This window comes from Dromiciops gliroides, chromosome 1 (assembly GCF_019393635.1).
Source record: "Dromiciops gliroides isolate mDroGli1 chromosome 1, mDroGli1.pri, whole genome shotgun sequence".
NCBI lineage: Eukaryota > Metazoa > Chordata > Mammalia > Microbiotheria > Microbiotheriidae > Dromiciops > Dromiciops gliroides.
This window is the reverse complement of record NC_057861.1, coordinates 346224675-346241025: the sequence shown is the minus strand read 5'-3', so window position 1 is coordinate 346241025 and position 16351 is coordinate 346224675.

Below are 16351 nucleotides of genomic sequence, written 5' to 3'. Positions count from 1 at the left end.
AAATTTTATTATTTTAGTGACAAATAGCAAATTTTATATTCATACTGGAGAAGAACCATCCATTATGAAGGAAAAACAATTTGAATAAATAGTACCATTCCAAAGTCAAGAGAAATTTTAAAAGAGGACACACACGTATATTCCAAACCAAAAAGGAACTCGAGCTGCAATCCAAAATAATTATATTCCACCATAGCCTAATCATTATTGAAAAAAGTTGGACCTTCAATAAAACATAAATTAGAATAATCTTTTTTTTGGGGGGGGGGGGCAGATTTGCAGGGCAATGTGGGTTAAGCGACTTGCCCAGGGTCACACAGCTAGTAAGTGTTAAGTGTCTGAGGCCAGATTTGAACTCGGGTCCTCTTGAATCCAGGGCCGGTGCTTTATCTGCTGTGCCACCTAGCTGCCCCCATAAATGTCCTTTTGGGGGGGTGAGGCAATTGGGGTTAAGTGACTTGCCCAGAGTTACACAGCTAGTAAGTGTCAAGTGTCTTGAGGCCGGATTGAACTCATGTCCCCCCTGACTCCAGAGCTGGTACTCTATCCACTGCACCACCTAGCTGCCCCTAGAATCATCTTGAAGCGGGAACCCTCTTCCCAGCAGATTTAAAGTGAATATTTGACCAACAAATAATCCAGGTCAGAGAAACATGGAGGCGGGGAAGGAAATAAGTACAGTTATCTAGAAAATATTCAGTACAGGGCAGCTAGGTGGAGCAGTGGATAAAGCACTGGCCCTGAATTCAGGAGGACCTGAGTTCAAATCTGGCCTCAGAACACTTGACACTTACTAGCTGTGTGACCCTTGGCAAGTCACTTAACCCCCATTGCCCTGGCAAAAAAAAAAATTTTTTTAATATACACACATATATTTAGTAAAGGAAACAATGGAAAAATGTAGTAATGAAGTAATTGTCATGACTATTTAGTGTGGTATGTCTCCATTGACATTTTACAATCAAATAAAAATATTTGTGTTATATATCTGTCAAGGAATCCTGCATTATCTCAAGATATTCACTGGAGAAAACTTTTGGGAGGACAGTTTTGTAAAATTGTTTGTTTTACCAATTATTTTTGATCAATAAATAAGAAGAATGGAAGTATTATATACTCTAACCCGTCTCAGTCATTTGTATGACTGTAAATGTCAGCTGTTTTTTGAAATATCTTCAAAAACCTGGTTGATCCTATCTCATTTTGTAATCAAGTATGCCCTTCATAAAAGTCATACACTCTTCTAATAAATATTTTATTGATGATAAGAAAGTAGATCTATGGGTCACTCCTACCACTATGTTTTAGTAATAGTAGTATTAATGATATTTTCTACTCTAATGGAATCATCTCTAGTTTAAAATATCTTAAAACTTGATTCCTGAGTCACTTTAAGGTTGTGTTGCCTTTAGCAAATATTTTATTTGTATACCATTCGTTTGTGTTTCACAAAACTTCTCATTTTAAGTGACATTTCACCTTCTTAGTACATGACATCAAGAACTGAGGTAGTGCAATCTAAATTTAGTGGGTTTTCTGTCATCATTGAATGAGAATAGTCACTATAAAAATACCAGAAAATCTGTCTATTTTGCTGTCCTCTCAGTTTTAACTATAAATCCTATTGGAATGACCTGGCTTTGCTCTGTCATCTGTCCTTATGCCAAACTTCTGTTAGTTCACTTTTCCCTTCACTACTTTTTACTGTTTATAAGCTCATGTTGCTTATAATCTTTTGCTGTCCTCGTATAATATTTTTCAAATGAGTGGTACTCATAAATCAGTTTTACCCTTGGTTGCTATGGCTCTCCCACTTGACAAGATCAATTGCTTGCTGATGTCAAGGATGTTTCTGGGGTTTTTTTGAGCTCTTTGTTAAATTAAGTGTTTCCATTTCTGTAAAAAGAAATGTTACTTAAAATTGACTCTTTAAAAAGTCAGTTTATTTGTTTTGACAATAAAAAACCTAATTGAAAAAAATTGGAAGTAAAAGTAAAGACAGTCAACAACTTTTTAAATAAGTTGATTGGAGCATTTGCAGTTACACTTCCACCTGTCATTATTCTAATTTGCTATTGATTTTGACTGTTGTATTGACCGATTGAAGATCTAACTACAGACCTTTGATTCAAAATGAATCCAGTGTCTATAATCAGTAATTTCTTATCTTATTAAGCTATATTCTATTTCATTTTACAAAGGTGTCCAGTGCTTAGCAGGTCCTGCGCTTTACCAATTTCCCTGTTAAATATTGATGATATGTAATCATGAAGTTATCTGAGTAATGTATAGCATTTAAACTTAAATTTCTCATCCCAAACCATATTTCCAATGTTTTCTTTTTTTTTGTCCTGTCCTGTATGTAGCCTTTCACATAGTCTTATAGCTCTGAAATCACCTCAATATCACAAGGAGTATCAGATTAGAATTTTTTTTTAGAAGTTCACTCCCACAGGCTGTCCATTTAATTTGTTCTGCATTTTAACTGATTCATCTTATTAAGACTTTCACTTCTTGAGCTAGAGTGGACTTAGAAAGTAATTAATTACCCAACTAGAAGTAGATTGATTTGCTATTTCTCATCCCAGATGTGTTAGATTTACTCAATCCTATCAATGTTAATAATACTAGCCATAGAATCTTATATACACTGACCCTAAAGAAAATTGTATTTTTTTCTGATCCTGAGTGTATTGGAACACTCTTCTGTAAGATTAAGAGATAATAGATTGGGGGCAACTAAGTGGCACAGTGGATAAAGCACCGGCCCTGGATTCAGGAGGACCTGAGTCCAAATCTGGCCTCAGACACTTAACACTTACTAGCTGTGTGACCCTGGGCAAGTCACTTAACTCCAATTGCCTCACCAAAGAGAGAGAGAGAGAGAGAGAGAGAGAGAGAGAATAGATGTCGAGCTGGAAGGGACCTCAGAGATTATTTTGTATAGCCCTTTCATTTTATAGATGAGGAAAATGAGGCCTGGTTAAGTTAAGTGAATTCCCTGGAGTGATATTCCCAAATCCTCCAAGGTGGGATTTGAACTGAGGCCTTCTTACTATAAAACCAGTGCTCTTTCCACTCTATCCTTTGCAATGACAAAGTCTCCTTTGGAATGTAGTATGGAGAAAGGAATACAAATACAAAGTGTCCCAAAGTCTTAGTGCAGTTTTACATTGTTAAAGCTGCTAAATCTTAAAAATGCATCAAGATGTTTAGGACATTGGGATTAAAGTCTTTTCACCTTTTTCCAGCTTTTACATTATATTTTTAGAATGACACAGTTTTAGTAAAGAGTTCCCTGATATCTAAGGCTGTAGGTTCTCTTTTCCAGTTATCCAACAAATTTAATTTGATAATAATGAATAGATTAGCTGATCTATTTCAGTTAACATTAGAGAACCAACATCTGAAGTACCATGTACATATAAGAGAAACCTATTTTTTCCTGAACCTGATCCTGATCCTGATTCAGTTTCTTGACAATCCCTGACTGACACAGATTAATATACATGTCCCAGTAATGTACAATCACATTACCTAAATGTCTAAGTCAATTTGATGATTTCTCAAATAAATACTGTCTGTGTAGGCTGACTTCCTAATTTTAAGATATTTAGTCATAGCTAGCCTTTACAGAGTGCTTTAAGGTTCACAAAACTCTTATATATAGTTAATTCTTCTGAGTACCAGGATTGGAAGTAGTTTCTGCCAAAATTGTCATTCAGAAAAAATCTGGGATGGGATTATTTTCCTCTGTGTGTGTATACTGTTGCGTCAAAGAAATTAAGTTCTGCCTTCTATATGTACTAATATTCTTATTATAATAAAATAGAAATACTACAAGTTAAATTTTAGGCCCTTACAAGTTTGTGACACCTGTGGCCACCAATTCACCACAGAATTATTTTAATAAAAAAAAAAAAGTCTGGCTCATGACCCTGGCTTGGTCTAACAAGTCAAATTGGGTGGGGTTGTGGTGAGGGTGGGGAGGAAGAAACCTCTAGAATGAGAGTTCTCCCAATACAATCACTTATGTTTATGAAACACTGGAAAAAATACATTCTAAAAGCTTACCAATGAAGATGAGTAAAATCTGTTACTTCCACTCCAATCCACCTCTGTCATGCAGTTCATTTGCCCTAGCTGCCCATCAGAAAAAAGGTGAACATGTCTCGAGATCGACACATTAGCCAATGTTTGGATTCCATTTATAAAGCTGTTATATGGTGAAGCCAGAAAAAGATTGAAAGCAGGTGCCCCTGGTGACAAGCTGAGGCCACTGCTGCCTGCGGGCCTGGCATCCAGCTTTTCAGTGCAATCAGATTGTGAAAGGAGGCATGTCAGGCCTGAATCCTTCACTGGGGCTTTGTTGAATGCATTCCCTTGGTCAGTGTGCTCACTACAGATGTGTAGCTGTCACCTCTGAGTGTATTTAACCTTACACTCCTGTTCAGTTGTGGCCATCACAGTGAATGCAGCTCCCAGAAGATCTTAATCATAATTGGCAAGCACTCCTCCTCCTGCCATGCTTGATGTGTTGCTATCCCTGCTCCTACCTCTAAGAAGTACTTACCCTGTCACCATATCACACTTATAGATCTATAACCCTTCCCTGGCAAAGGCACTTCACCCTGCTTACTGAAAGCTTCCTAAATCAAAGAAGAAAATACCTCATTATATTAATTTATCACTATAATCTATTAATGACAAATAGCAGTTCATGGAATTAGTCAAGAGAGTATTCCATATTCTCTATCCAAAGTGCTTAAATTGTGGAATAATCAGTCCTTCTTTACTTATTTCCACCTTTATTATTTAATAATCACTTCTTTGCTTGTCTATACTCTTGACACGGCTTTTTTAGATTATGCTAAAATCTTTCCTTTTTTCCTAAATGACTGTGATTTCAATATTGCTATCCCTAAGACTAACCATAGACTTTACTGAAATGATAAAATATGGATATCTTTCCAATTCTATAACTAAGATTCTGAATTGTGAAGAAAATCACACTGTGATTTCCCCTCTAACTGTTGAGATCCTTGTCAACAGCCTATATAGAGAAGCTGAGAGCAATCTTAATCTATCCTCATGCCTGTGCAACCCCAAAATTTGGTAACTTATGACTTGATTCAATAAAGACTGACAGAAAACAGTTACCAAGTGTAACGATTGGAATGACGCCACCTGCTGGAGACTTACTGTAGAAGAGTTTCACCCATGAAGCGAAGGTCTTTGAGGGCAAGACCAGGAGTCTTTTCTTTGGCGTCACTTCCTGACGCGGGCTAGTGGGAGGAGGAAGGAAGAGACTGGCACTGAGTCTCGCGCTCTTTTCCTCTGGACTCTGGTGGAGAAGGGAGCTAGAAATGTGCTCTCCCTTTAATAGATAGAAATCTAGGCCTTTTTCTCTCTCTTTACCAAATTCTTATTCTCCTTAATAAATGCTTAAAAGTCTAACTCTTGCTAAAGCTTATAATTTATTGGCGACCACTCATTAGATATTTTAGACAGTTTAGCTAGAATTTTAGCCCTTAACAGATGGCTGACCACGAAGAGGAAAGCTAAACCTCAGTCTTCTTCTGATCTTCTGGTTGGGTAAGAAATTTCCCCTACACTCTCCCTTTAACTGCTAAGTACTGGCATACTGGCTGTGTTTTCCCTTTAAATTTTTTCAAATGGACCTTTTAAACTCCCTAATTACCCTATTTTTGATTTTAGTCTGTTTAACCAGACAAATGGGGGATAAGATCATGTTAATGCTTTGTTTTTGTGGATTTTCTATTTTTCTTTTTCTTTTTGTTAAAAGAACCAGCAACTTACTCACACAAGGAAATATCTCTCCCTCTCCCAACCATGCTTTTTCAGAGAAACCTGAAGAGATTCCCGCAGCTTTTCCCAGTTCTAACACTAATTGTTGCCCTAATTTTGCATGCCTGGAGGCAATGACCCACCCTCTAGAAGCTTTTAATCCCCTAGCACCTGGAGGCAAAGTGGGGGAAGAGGAATCCAGGCCTGAGTTCAAAATCAAGTCTGATTCTAATTGTGCTGGTCCCTCCCCTCCTCTCCAGACCCCACCCTCTACTCCTCCCATGGCCAAGCCCATTGCTTCCCAGGCCTGGGAAGTCCAGAGATCTGATGCGCATGCTCAACTTTTTCTACCTGCATTTGCAGCTTCAGGCTCAGCCCTTCCCCGGCCTGGCTGTGCTTTTGAGACAATCTTAGAAAACTCTTTAAATTCCAGATATGCTCGTTTTGTTCATAATTTTGCTAACCTGCTTTTGTCTTTAATTAGTAATCTTATAAAGCATTTGTATGGTGAAAAGCCCGACAGACAATATAGAGGGGTTAAAGAAGAAAAACTTAAGCTGAATAAGAATGACAATCAACATAGTTCAAGACTGTGCTTCTTTTGCCATGGAAGGGTATATATTTTACAGAAATGTAGAAGTAAGCAGCAAGGTATTGATATGAGTGTTGGGGATTTTAGATATCGGAATCAAAAGTGTTCTGAATTCACTCAGAGTAATAATGTCAGTTCAGAGGTTACATAGGATTTCTATGCTATTACACATACATTTTGAAATTAATGGTATGGGTTTATTTTCATAGAGATTTTCATGCTTTTGAGATTGTGTCTTATACTTAGTTTTTAAAACAAGGAGAATATTTGTAAAAGCCTTTTAGTCATGTAATCAAGTTTATATTTTATAATACTCTTATTAATATTAAGTTCATGCTCATTTAGATTTCCTTAGTTTGAATTTCACCGTCTTTTATTGTTCCATGTGTATTTTCTTCTATTCATTTATCTAATTTTAAAAAATTGGTTTTGATTTCATAATACAATGTTAATTCTAGTAGTATTGTGCTCCCATATTCTGAGTTGTTTGTTTTTGTTTTTCTCAACTGATTATTTGATCAAACTCTTTAAAGCATTCCCCTGGCAAATTGGTTGCCACGGCAAGTGTAAATTGATTCTAGAAGTACTATTTTTGATAAGCATATTCCAAAAAAAAAAAAAAGAGGGGAACATTTGTAAAAGTTCTTTGAGATTGTGTTATGCTTTAACTTGTATTTAAATATGTTCAGATTTTTCAAAAAAGTAATTGTATACTAAGTTAAAAAAAAGGGGTATTATTTGAAATTGTTGCATAATTATATATTGTGTTCTGAGTCAAGATGTATTCACATTTTTTGCAATCATTTATTATCCTCAATTTTTAAATCCATATGAGACTTGGATTATGGGAACTTATCATTTAAGACATTAATTGTCTTTATTCTGAGTTATCAGACGCCAGTTGGCCAAGATGCCATCCAATCACAAGAGGAATACATGCAAGAGCAGACACTGAACTGTCACATGAGGGGAGACATGCATGAAGTCAAGGTATGGCCGAGGGAACGGCTTTTGACAAATGTTCAGGTTAGATTCTCTTGGTTTAATATTTTATTCTCTTTTTCCCTACAATATTGTACAGATGGCTGGAAGTATTCATCCCACCCATCTCACTTCTACACCTGGCTTCTATGCTCCCTCCTATATGCCTGATGCCATGGACATCTCAATCCCATGCATCTGATTAAGTCTGACTCAGTTTCCTCCAATATGTTCGGTGGCATGGACATATATTCCATCCACCTATTTTAGACCTGGCATACTGCATGGGCAGTATATATTGCTCAAGTGTGGGAATGCTCATATCCCATCATTTCTCTGTTCTTTTATGGTAACCCCCATAATTATCTCAGGTGTCATGATAAATACAGTGTTGAATTTGGCCTTGACACCTGTTACCAATTATATTAGATTTTTTAATTTCTCATAATGGCATGAGGATAATTAGGCAGATGATGCAAAAAGTGATAAAACAAAGATAAAAATTATTTTTATTAATTAATATTGCAGCAATTGTCTTCTCAATTACCCTCCATAAGGGGGGACTATAGTAATATTATAATTTTAAAGAATGTTTTAATTTTTGTTTTATTATATGTTTCATGTGTAACAACTAAGATTCTGAATTCCCTTAGACATGTTTTTGAGAACTTTCATTGTTTGATTTGATTATTGACAAAGCTATTTTAAAGTTGTGTTAAGCTCAATTTTGTAGGAAATTTTCCTGGCTGATTACCAGCATCCACACATCAACCCCTGAAAAGACTTCCATTCCATGGCTACACCTAGAGGACATCTGAGAAAAGACTTTCAGAGACTTTAAATGAACAGTTTTGATTTGTTGTTTTTGTTGTGTTTTTTCTCTTTCTGTTATAATATACACCATCTGTAACATGTATTCTCTGCAGAGGCCCTCCCTTTGCAAGACTAATGTCAAAGCGTCGGTTCATGAGGACAAAAAAAATCGCTCCTCTGGACAAAACTTTCCTCTCTTCCTTTTCTATATTGTTGTTCACATATTATTAGTTAGCAATAGTTATTATATTCTTTTTACTGTTCCGTCAAGGAAACATTTTGTTTCTTGAGGAACAACAGGGGGGACTGTAACGATTGGAATGACGCCACCTGCTGGAGACTTACTGTAGAAGAGTTTCACCCATGAAGCGAAGGTCTTTGAGGGCAAGACCAGGAGTCTTTTCTTTGGCGTCACTTCCTGACGCGGGCTAGTGGGAGGAGGAAGGAAGAGACTGGCGCTGAGTCTCGCGCTCTTTTCCTCTGGACTCTGGTGGAGAAGGGAGCTAGAAATGTGCTCTCCCTTTAATAGATAGAAATCTAGGCCTTTTTCTCTCTCTTTACCAAATTCTTATTCTCCTTAATAAATGCTTAAAAGTCTAACTCTTGCTAAAGCTTATAATTTATTGGCGACCACTCATTAGATATTTTAGACAGTTTAGCTAGAATTTTAGCCCTTAACACAAGCAAAACTACAAAGGATTGTTATGAAGAATATGCTTTTTAAAATTCAAAGAGCATAGAAATGTGAGCAATGGTAAGAGCTTATTAAATCTAGTCAGAATTTATATAGAACTTTAAGTTTTATAAAACACTTTACATATGTAATCCCTTTTGATTCTTACAACAACCATGAGAGGTAGGTGATATTATTATCCCCATGTTACAGATGAAGAAACTGAGGCACAGAAAGGGTAAGTTATTCACTCAGGGTCACACATGTAGTATCTGGTACAGGATTCAAAATCATTTTTCCCTGACTTCAAGTCCAATACACTGTGTCACTTAGATGAATTGACCTAATTATTTAATTTCATAGGTATAATTTTCTCAGGATGGATTTAAAGTGTGATATATTCTATCATCCTAAAACTGTTATACTTATTTTGTTTGGCCTTGTATGGGGAAGGGTAGTGATGGTTCAGTCTCTTTCCCACATGATAACTCTTCAAATACTTGAGTATAACTATCTTGTGCTTCCTGAGGCTCCCCAACCCTCTCTCCCTAAGCATCCCCACTTTATCTAGCTCTTTCCTATTTATTTGTACTATTGCCTTATTCCTCTGTTAGATTACATACTCATGCAAATTGTTTCAACCCCCTACTAAAAAGATTTTATCGGTTTCCATTTGACTATAAACTAAAACATGAAATTTACTCTTGAATTCAAGAGTAAATCTGCCTCCACAATCTGGCTCCAACTTTCTTTTCCAGATTTATTTTACATTACTCCTCTTTCATATGCTTTATTATCCATCTTGTTAATAAGATATTCATCTATTTCACACTGAACTCTTTCCCCTCCACCCATTCAGGAGATTATAGATTTAGAGCATTAAAGTGTATCTTAAAGAACATCTAGTTTAATTGCTTCATTTTGCATTTGGTGAAATTGAGGCCCAGAGGTACTCTGACTCCAAATTTAGCATCCTTTTCACTATGCCACAATGTAGATGATCCCCTATTTCTGAAACTAATTCCTTTCTTTGAAATAGTTCTCTTCCTTCAAAGTACAATTTACAGGATCCCTCCTCCACCAAACCTGCTAATTACCTGAAATCTCAAACTTTTCTTAAAAACTTGTCTGTCATATTTTTGTCACAACCTATTTAGGAGATAATGAGCTCCTCCCCTGGCCATCTGGGTGACATAGTAGATAGACTGCCAGCCTGGAGTCAGGAAGACTCATCTTCCTGAGTTCAAATGTGGCCTCACAAACTAATTTGCTGTGTGACCCTGGGCAAGTCATTTAACCCTGTTTGCCTCAGTTTCCTCTTCTTTAGAATGAGCTAGAGAAGAAAATAGCAAACAACTCCAATATCTTTGCCAAGAAAACCCCAAATGGGGTCACCAAGAGTCATACATGACTGAAACAACTCAACAACAACAACCAGAGATCCTCCAAGGCAAGAGTTATGGAATTTTCATCTTTATATCCACAATAACTAGCATAATGTGTTGCATATAGTAGCTGTTAATAAACGTGTCTTGAATTGAATTGGATCAGGTTTTCAACCCAAACATTAACCTCTTGTCATTACTGTACTGTTTCATCTCATGGAGGAAAAATGTTTGAGAGAAATATAAGATTTTCATTCAACATTTATCAGTCACCTGGAAGTCTTAGATTTCACAGAAAGGGATCATCTATAGACCAAATGAAGCAACTTCAGTATATATTTAAAACTCATTCATTCTTTTTCAGAATCTGTAAAATAACATTATGGCCAAAGGCAGAGTGGACAGAAACAATTTTTTTTGACAGATGAAATTCTAATTCACAATAGGTAGATCTGTGTCCCAGATTCTATACTTTTTCATTTATATTAAATAACTTGACACAACTATTAGATGAACTTGTTGTATGCCCTGCAACCATAGCAAGCAGAAAGACAAGCAGCCCCCTCTATGTTGACAATATTGTTTTATTACTTCAAACTGAGAGTAGCCTTAAGCAGCTGGACCTATTGGATAATTTTAATCAAAAAGAGAAATGTAGTATCAACTAAACTAAAGTGAAAATCACTACACTGGCAGACATTTCCAACCTTTAAATGGACAGTACTTTATTACCACCCACAGTTGGTTCATTCATCTTGGTGCACCCATCATGATAGAATTCTTCTCAAAATCAGATATCCCACAGGGGCTACATAGAAACTTTGTGAGAAACATCTTCTTATGGGGCAGTCGTGAGAATATTAAACATGAACTCAGAAAGATTTCAGTTCAAGTCCTGACTTCCTAGCTCTGTGATTCTGTGATCTTGTGAAGATCAAATGAGAGAATACATACAAAGTACTTTAAAATGTTAAGCACATGTGAGAGCTATTGCTAAGGGAAGAATTTATGACCAAGCAAGAGAATGAGGGGAGGACCACATGAAGCAAACTAGATAATTTTGATTATTTGAAATTTGAAAGGATGTGTACAAACAAAAGCAATGCAGCTGAGATTAGAAGGAAAGAGGGAAATGGGAAAAATTTTAATGTTCTCTGATAAAGGCTTCATTTTTCAAATACGTTGAGAAATGAGTCAAATTTATAAAATTATGAGTCATTACCCATTGATAAAGGATATGAACAGGCAATTAAAAAAACCCAAATCTATCTATATTCATATAAAATACTCTAAATCACTATTGATTAGAGAAATGAAAACTGAAAACAACTCCGAGGTGCCACTTCATAACTATTAGATTGGCTAATATGATAGAAAAGTAAAATGAAAACTATTGGAGGGGAGGTGGAAAAATTGGGACACTAATGCACTGTTGGTGGAGTTGTAAACTGATCAAACCATTTTGGAGAACAATTTGAAACTATGCCCCAAAGGTTATAAAACTGTGAATACCCTTGTGCCAGCAAAACACTACTAGGTGTGTATCCCAAAGAGATGAAAGAAAAACAAAAAGGACCTTTATGTACAAAAATATTTATAGCACCTCTTTTGGGGGCAACAAATAATTTGAAATGAGGTATGCCCATTAATTGGAGAATGACTAAACAAGTTATACGTTTATGATTGTGATGGAGTACTATTATGCTATAAGAAATGACAACCAGGGGCAGCTAGGTGATACAGTAGAATAAAGCACCAGTCCTAGATTCAGGAGGACCTGAGTTCAAATTCAGCCTTAGACACTTGACACTTACTAGCTGTGTGACCCTGAGCAAGTCAGTTAACCCTCATTGCCCTGCAAAAACAACAACAACAACAACAAAACAAACACAAACACGAACAAAACAAAACAAAACAAAAAAACCTGGGAAGATTTATCTGAACTGATGCACAATAAAGTGAGCAGATTCAGGAGAATATTTTACAGAATAACAGCAATATTGTATGATGATCAGCTTTGAATGAGGTAGCTATTTTTTTTTATCAATACAAAATGATCCAAGACAGTTTTGAAGAACAAATGATGAAAATTGCTATCCACCTCACCATTATTTTTCTTGCTTTTTGGCAACCTGGCTAATATGGAAATATATTTTGTATAATTTCACATGTATAATTGGTACCACATTTCTTTTTTGGGGGGAGGGGCAGGGCAATGAGGGTTAAGTGACTTGCCCAGGGTCACACAGCTAGTATGTATCAAGTGTCTGAGGCCGGATTTGAATTCAGGTCCTCCTGAATCTAAGGCTGGTGCTTTATCCACTGTGTCACCTGACTACCCCTCGATACCACATTTCTTGCCTTCTCTATGTGAAAGAGAGAGTTGGGAGAAAATTCAGAACTCAAAAAATCTTTAAATGAATGTTAAAAGTAAATAAATAATAAATGTTTAAAATATTAGGTACTTGACACATAATTACTCATGGATAATTTAACCAATTAATAACAAATAACCACCAAATTTTTCAGGCCAAAAATAATCTCTTTTTTATTTGGTGGAATAGCAGGTCTCTTTATGTTTCTTGTCTTCCATATCTTCATCTGTATAATGGAACAACATTAATGGCCTACAAGTCTATGAGTCTTACTCCAAGGTCTCAACTAATTATTTATTTATGTAGCTGTCTCTTCAAGGGAAGAATGGGATGGATATTCATTTTACCCTGCATAGAAGTAAAATTTTTCCTATATAATTTAATTCTCTTTTTCTCCAATCTATTCTTCACACAGGTGTATTGTGATATTCCTTAAAGCCTAGGCCTGACTATGTCATTCTCGTTCCGTTAGTATGTTCTCGTGGCTCCTTATTGTTTCTACAATCTAATAGAAAAAAACCTTGTATTTAACATCTAAATTTTACAACCTGACACTAATCTACCTTTCCAGCCTAATTATGCCTAATCCATTACTCCCCTTCATGTAGTTTAACATCCATGTATCTGACCCTTTGGTGTTGTTATCGTTTAGGTTGTTTGTCATGTCCATCTCTTCATGGCCCCATTTGGGGGTTTTCTTGGCAAAGATACTAGAGTGGTTTGCTGTTTCCTTCTCTATATCTTTTACAGGTGGAGAAAGTGGGCCAAACAGGGTTAAGTGACATACCCAGGATCACACAACTAGTTACTGTGTCAGGCCTGAATTTGAAACTCACAAAGATGAGTCCTTCCTGATTCCAGGGCAAACACTCTATCCACTGTGCCACCCTAGCTTTCCCTCCAGGCCCTTGTTTAACTGTTCTTTATATACATTCCTCCATCTGTGGGCCACATGATTTTACATTGAGTATTCTGTGTTTCTAATGCACTCTCTCCTCTGAGAAGTCTCTTAGAAATGCCTCTTATAAGCTGTAGTTTCCTTTAAAAACTCAGCCGCAAATACCTCGATCTCATATGAAACCTTTCCTAGTCCACTCAGGTGCTAATTCTTTTCCCTTCAAAATTAAATTTGTAGGGGGCACTAGGTGGCACAGTTGGATAGAGCACTGGCCCTGTGATTCAGGAGGATCTGGAGTTCAAATTTGGCCTCAGATGTTTGACACTTACTATCTTTGTGACCCTGGGCAAGTCACTTAAGCCCTATTGCCTCACCAATAAACAGAAACAAAAACAAAAAAAACAAAAAAAACCCAACAATAATAAATTTGTATTTCAATTATAATACATTTTGTGTATAATATATGTGTGTATATGTGTTTGTTTTGGTTTAGTCATGTCCAACTCTTTGTGATCCCATATGGGATTTTCTTGGCAAAGGTACTGAAGTGGTTTGCCATTTCCTTCTCCAGTAGATTAAGGCAAACAAAGGTTAAGTGACTTGTTGAAGATCATAGTGCTAGGGAGTGTCTGAGGCTGAATTTTAAGCCAGTTCTCCTGATTCCAGGCCCAGTGCTCTATGTACTGAACAACCCAGCTGCATAGAAATATAGAAATATATATATATATATAGTGTGTATGTGTATACATACATGTGTATATATATGTGTGTGTGTGTGTGTATATGTTTACACATCTATATGTATAGATCTGTGTGAGAAATTGATATAAATATGCACAGATGACAAATAGAGGTAGAGGGGGAAATGACATGTGTGTATGTGTGTGTATGTTGTTTCCCCCAATTGAATGTAAGCTTCTTTAACAGTAACTGTTTCACATTTGTCTTTGTATCCTTATCACCTTATGCAGTATCTAGCATGTAATAGGTATTCAATAAATGCTTGTTGATAAACTGATTGCTTTTCCATACACATGCCATTCTGTCTACTATTTCCACACCTAAAACAATAGCTCTTTTTCTCCACCTCTTAGAATTCCTATTTTCCTTGAAGTTCTGATCAAAGGCCTTTTCCTCCATGAGGCCCTTCCTAATCCTCAACAACTGCTTATGCCTACACCAAAATTATCTTTTTATTTATTTTGCATGCATTTTATATAAGAGGCAGTCATGGATTAGTGGAGAGTGAGGGAGTCTAGGAATCAGGAAAATGTGGTCTCAGGTCTAGTGCTCTATCTGGGCAAGTCACATAAGGTTTCACTCCAGAAAACTCTAAGATGAATAAGTAACCTAACACGTGCCAATGTGCATTGAGGATGTTATTTCATCAGGAATTCTTTATGCTAATGAAATCACAGACCCAGTTTAAAAAATAAAAACACTTTATATGTACTTAGGTGTTGAGTTTTGTTTCTCAACAAAAAGTAAGGTCTTTGAAGGCAGGACTTGTTTCATTTTTGTCTGTCTTCAATAGAGCCTAGCATGGGTCTGGAACACTGTTGGTGTTTAATAAATGCTCGTTGATTGATTTGATTGGTTGATTAGGTTAAGAATACAAAGGAGACTGCTGTGTTTTCATAAGTTCACAAGTTCAGATGTGCCTCCTATGCACTGGTATCTAATGCAGTTGTTAATCAATAATGCAGAATGGACATTGCAGACATTCTTCAAAGAATTCAGCCATGAATAAACCTCTATCCCGCTCTTGCCAAAAGCTTGCTTGGAAGAGCTGGTATCCAAAAGAGAGGGGTAAAAGGAAATGTTGAGTGGACATTCCACTAGGTTGTCTTAAGTTCTTTCCCTGTATTAAATTAGGTCATGAGAAAGCTAGGTCTCTAGACCATATTCTCTTAGTTCCCCTGGAAGTGCTTTCATTGAATTGATTTACCATTTATGTTGTCAGATTTTATAGAGGGTCGATACAAGAAATGTTTCTGTCCTTTGCAAACATTATGCTACTCGGTATTCCTTATATAAGGCCCTTCAGTATTAATCCATCCCTGTTAAGTTGAAAAAAACCAGCAAGGGAAAATTCTATTGTGGATCTGATTCTTAACAACAGATTTCTAGGGTAGAAATGATGAGCACTTTGGGAAGAGGGAGAAAGTGAGCAGCACTCTCACTTAAAGTTTGCAACAGAGAAGAAAGCTGGTCCTAGTCTGACATGTACTATAGATTTTAGGAGAACAGATTTCAAAGGGTTCAGAGGAATGATAGATAAGTTCTAATGATCTAAAATGATACAAGAAGAATTAAACCAGGAGAGAAGGGAATCTTATCAAGAATAAAATTCTGATTTAATTTGTCACAGAAATTAAGTCTGAAGTCACAGAAAAACTTCCGTTGGAAAAGGGGGTTATCATAATAGTAGCCAACATTTATATAGTGTTTACTATTTGGTATTTTCTCACAATACCTCCGGGAAGTAGATGCTTTTATTATCTACATTTTATAGTGGAGAAAACATAGACAAACAGAATTTATATAAGTTTCATAGGATCACACAACTAGTGGGTGCCTGAAACCAGATTTGAATTCGCCTCTTCCTGATTCCAGGTCCCACACTCTATCCACTGCACCACCTAGCTACCCTGCTTATTGCTTTGAAGATACAAGGAACTCATCAACCATCTTAGATTTTCTTTAAAACCATAGACACTTTTTAGCTGTGTGACTCTGGGTAAGTCACTTAACACTATTGCCTAAAAAGCAAAAGAAACAAACAATATACAAAAGACGGAAGCAAGCAAGGGCAACTAAGACTAG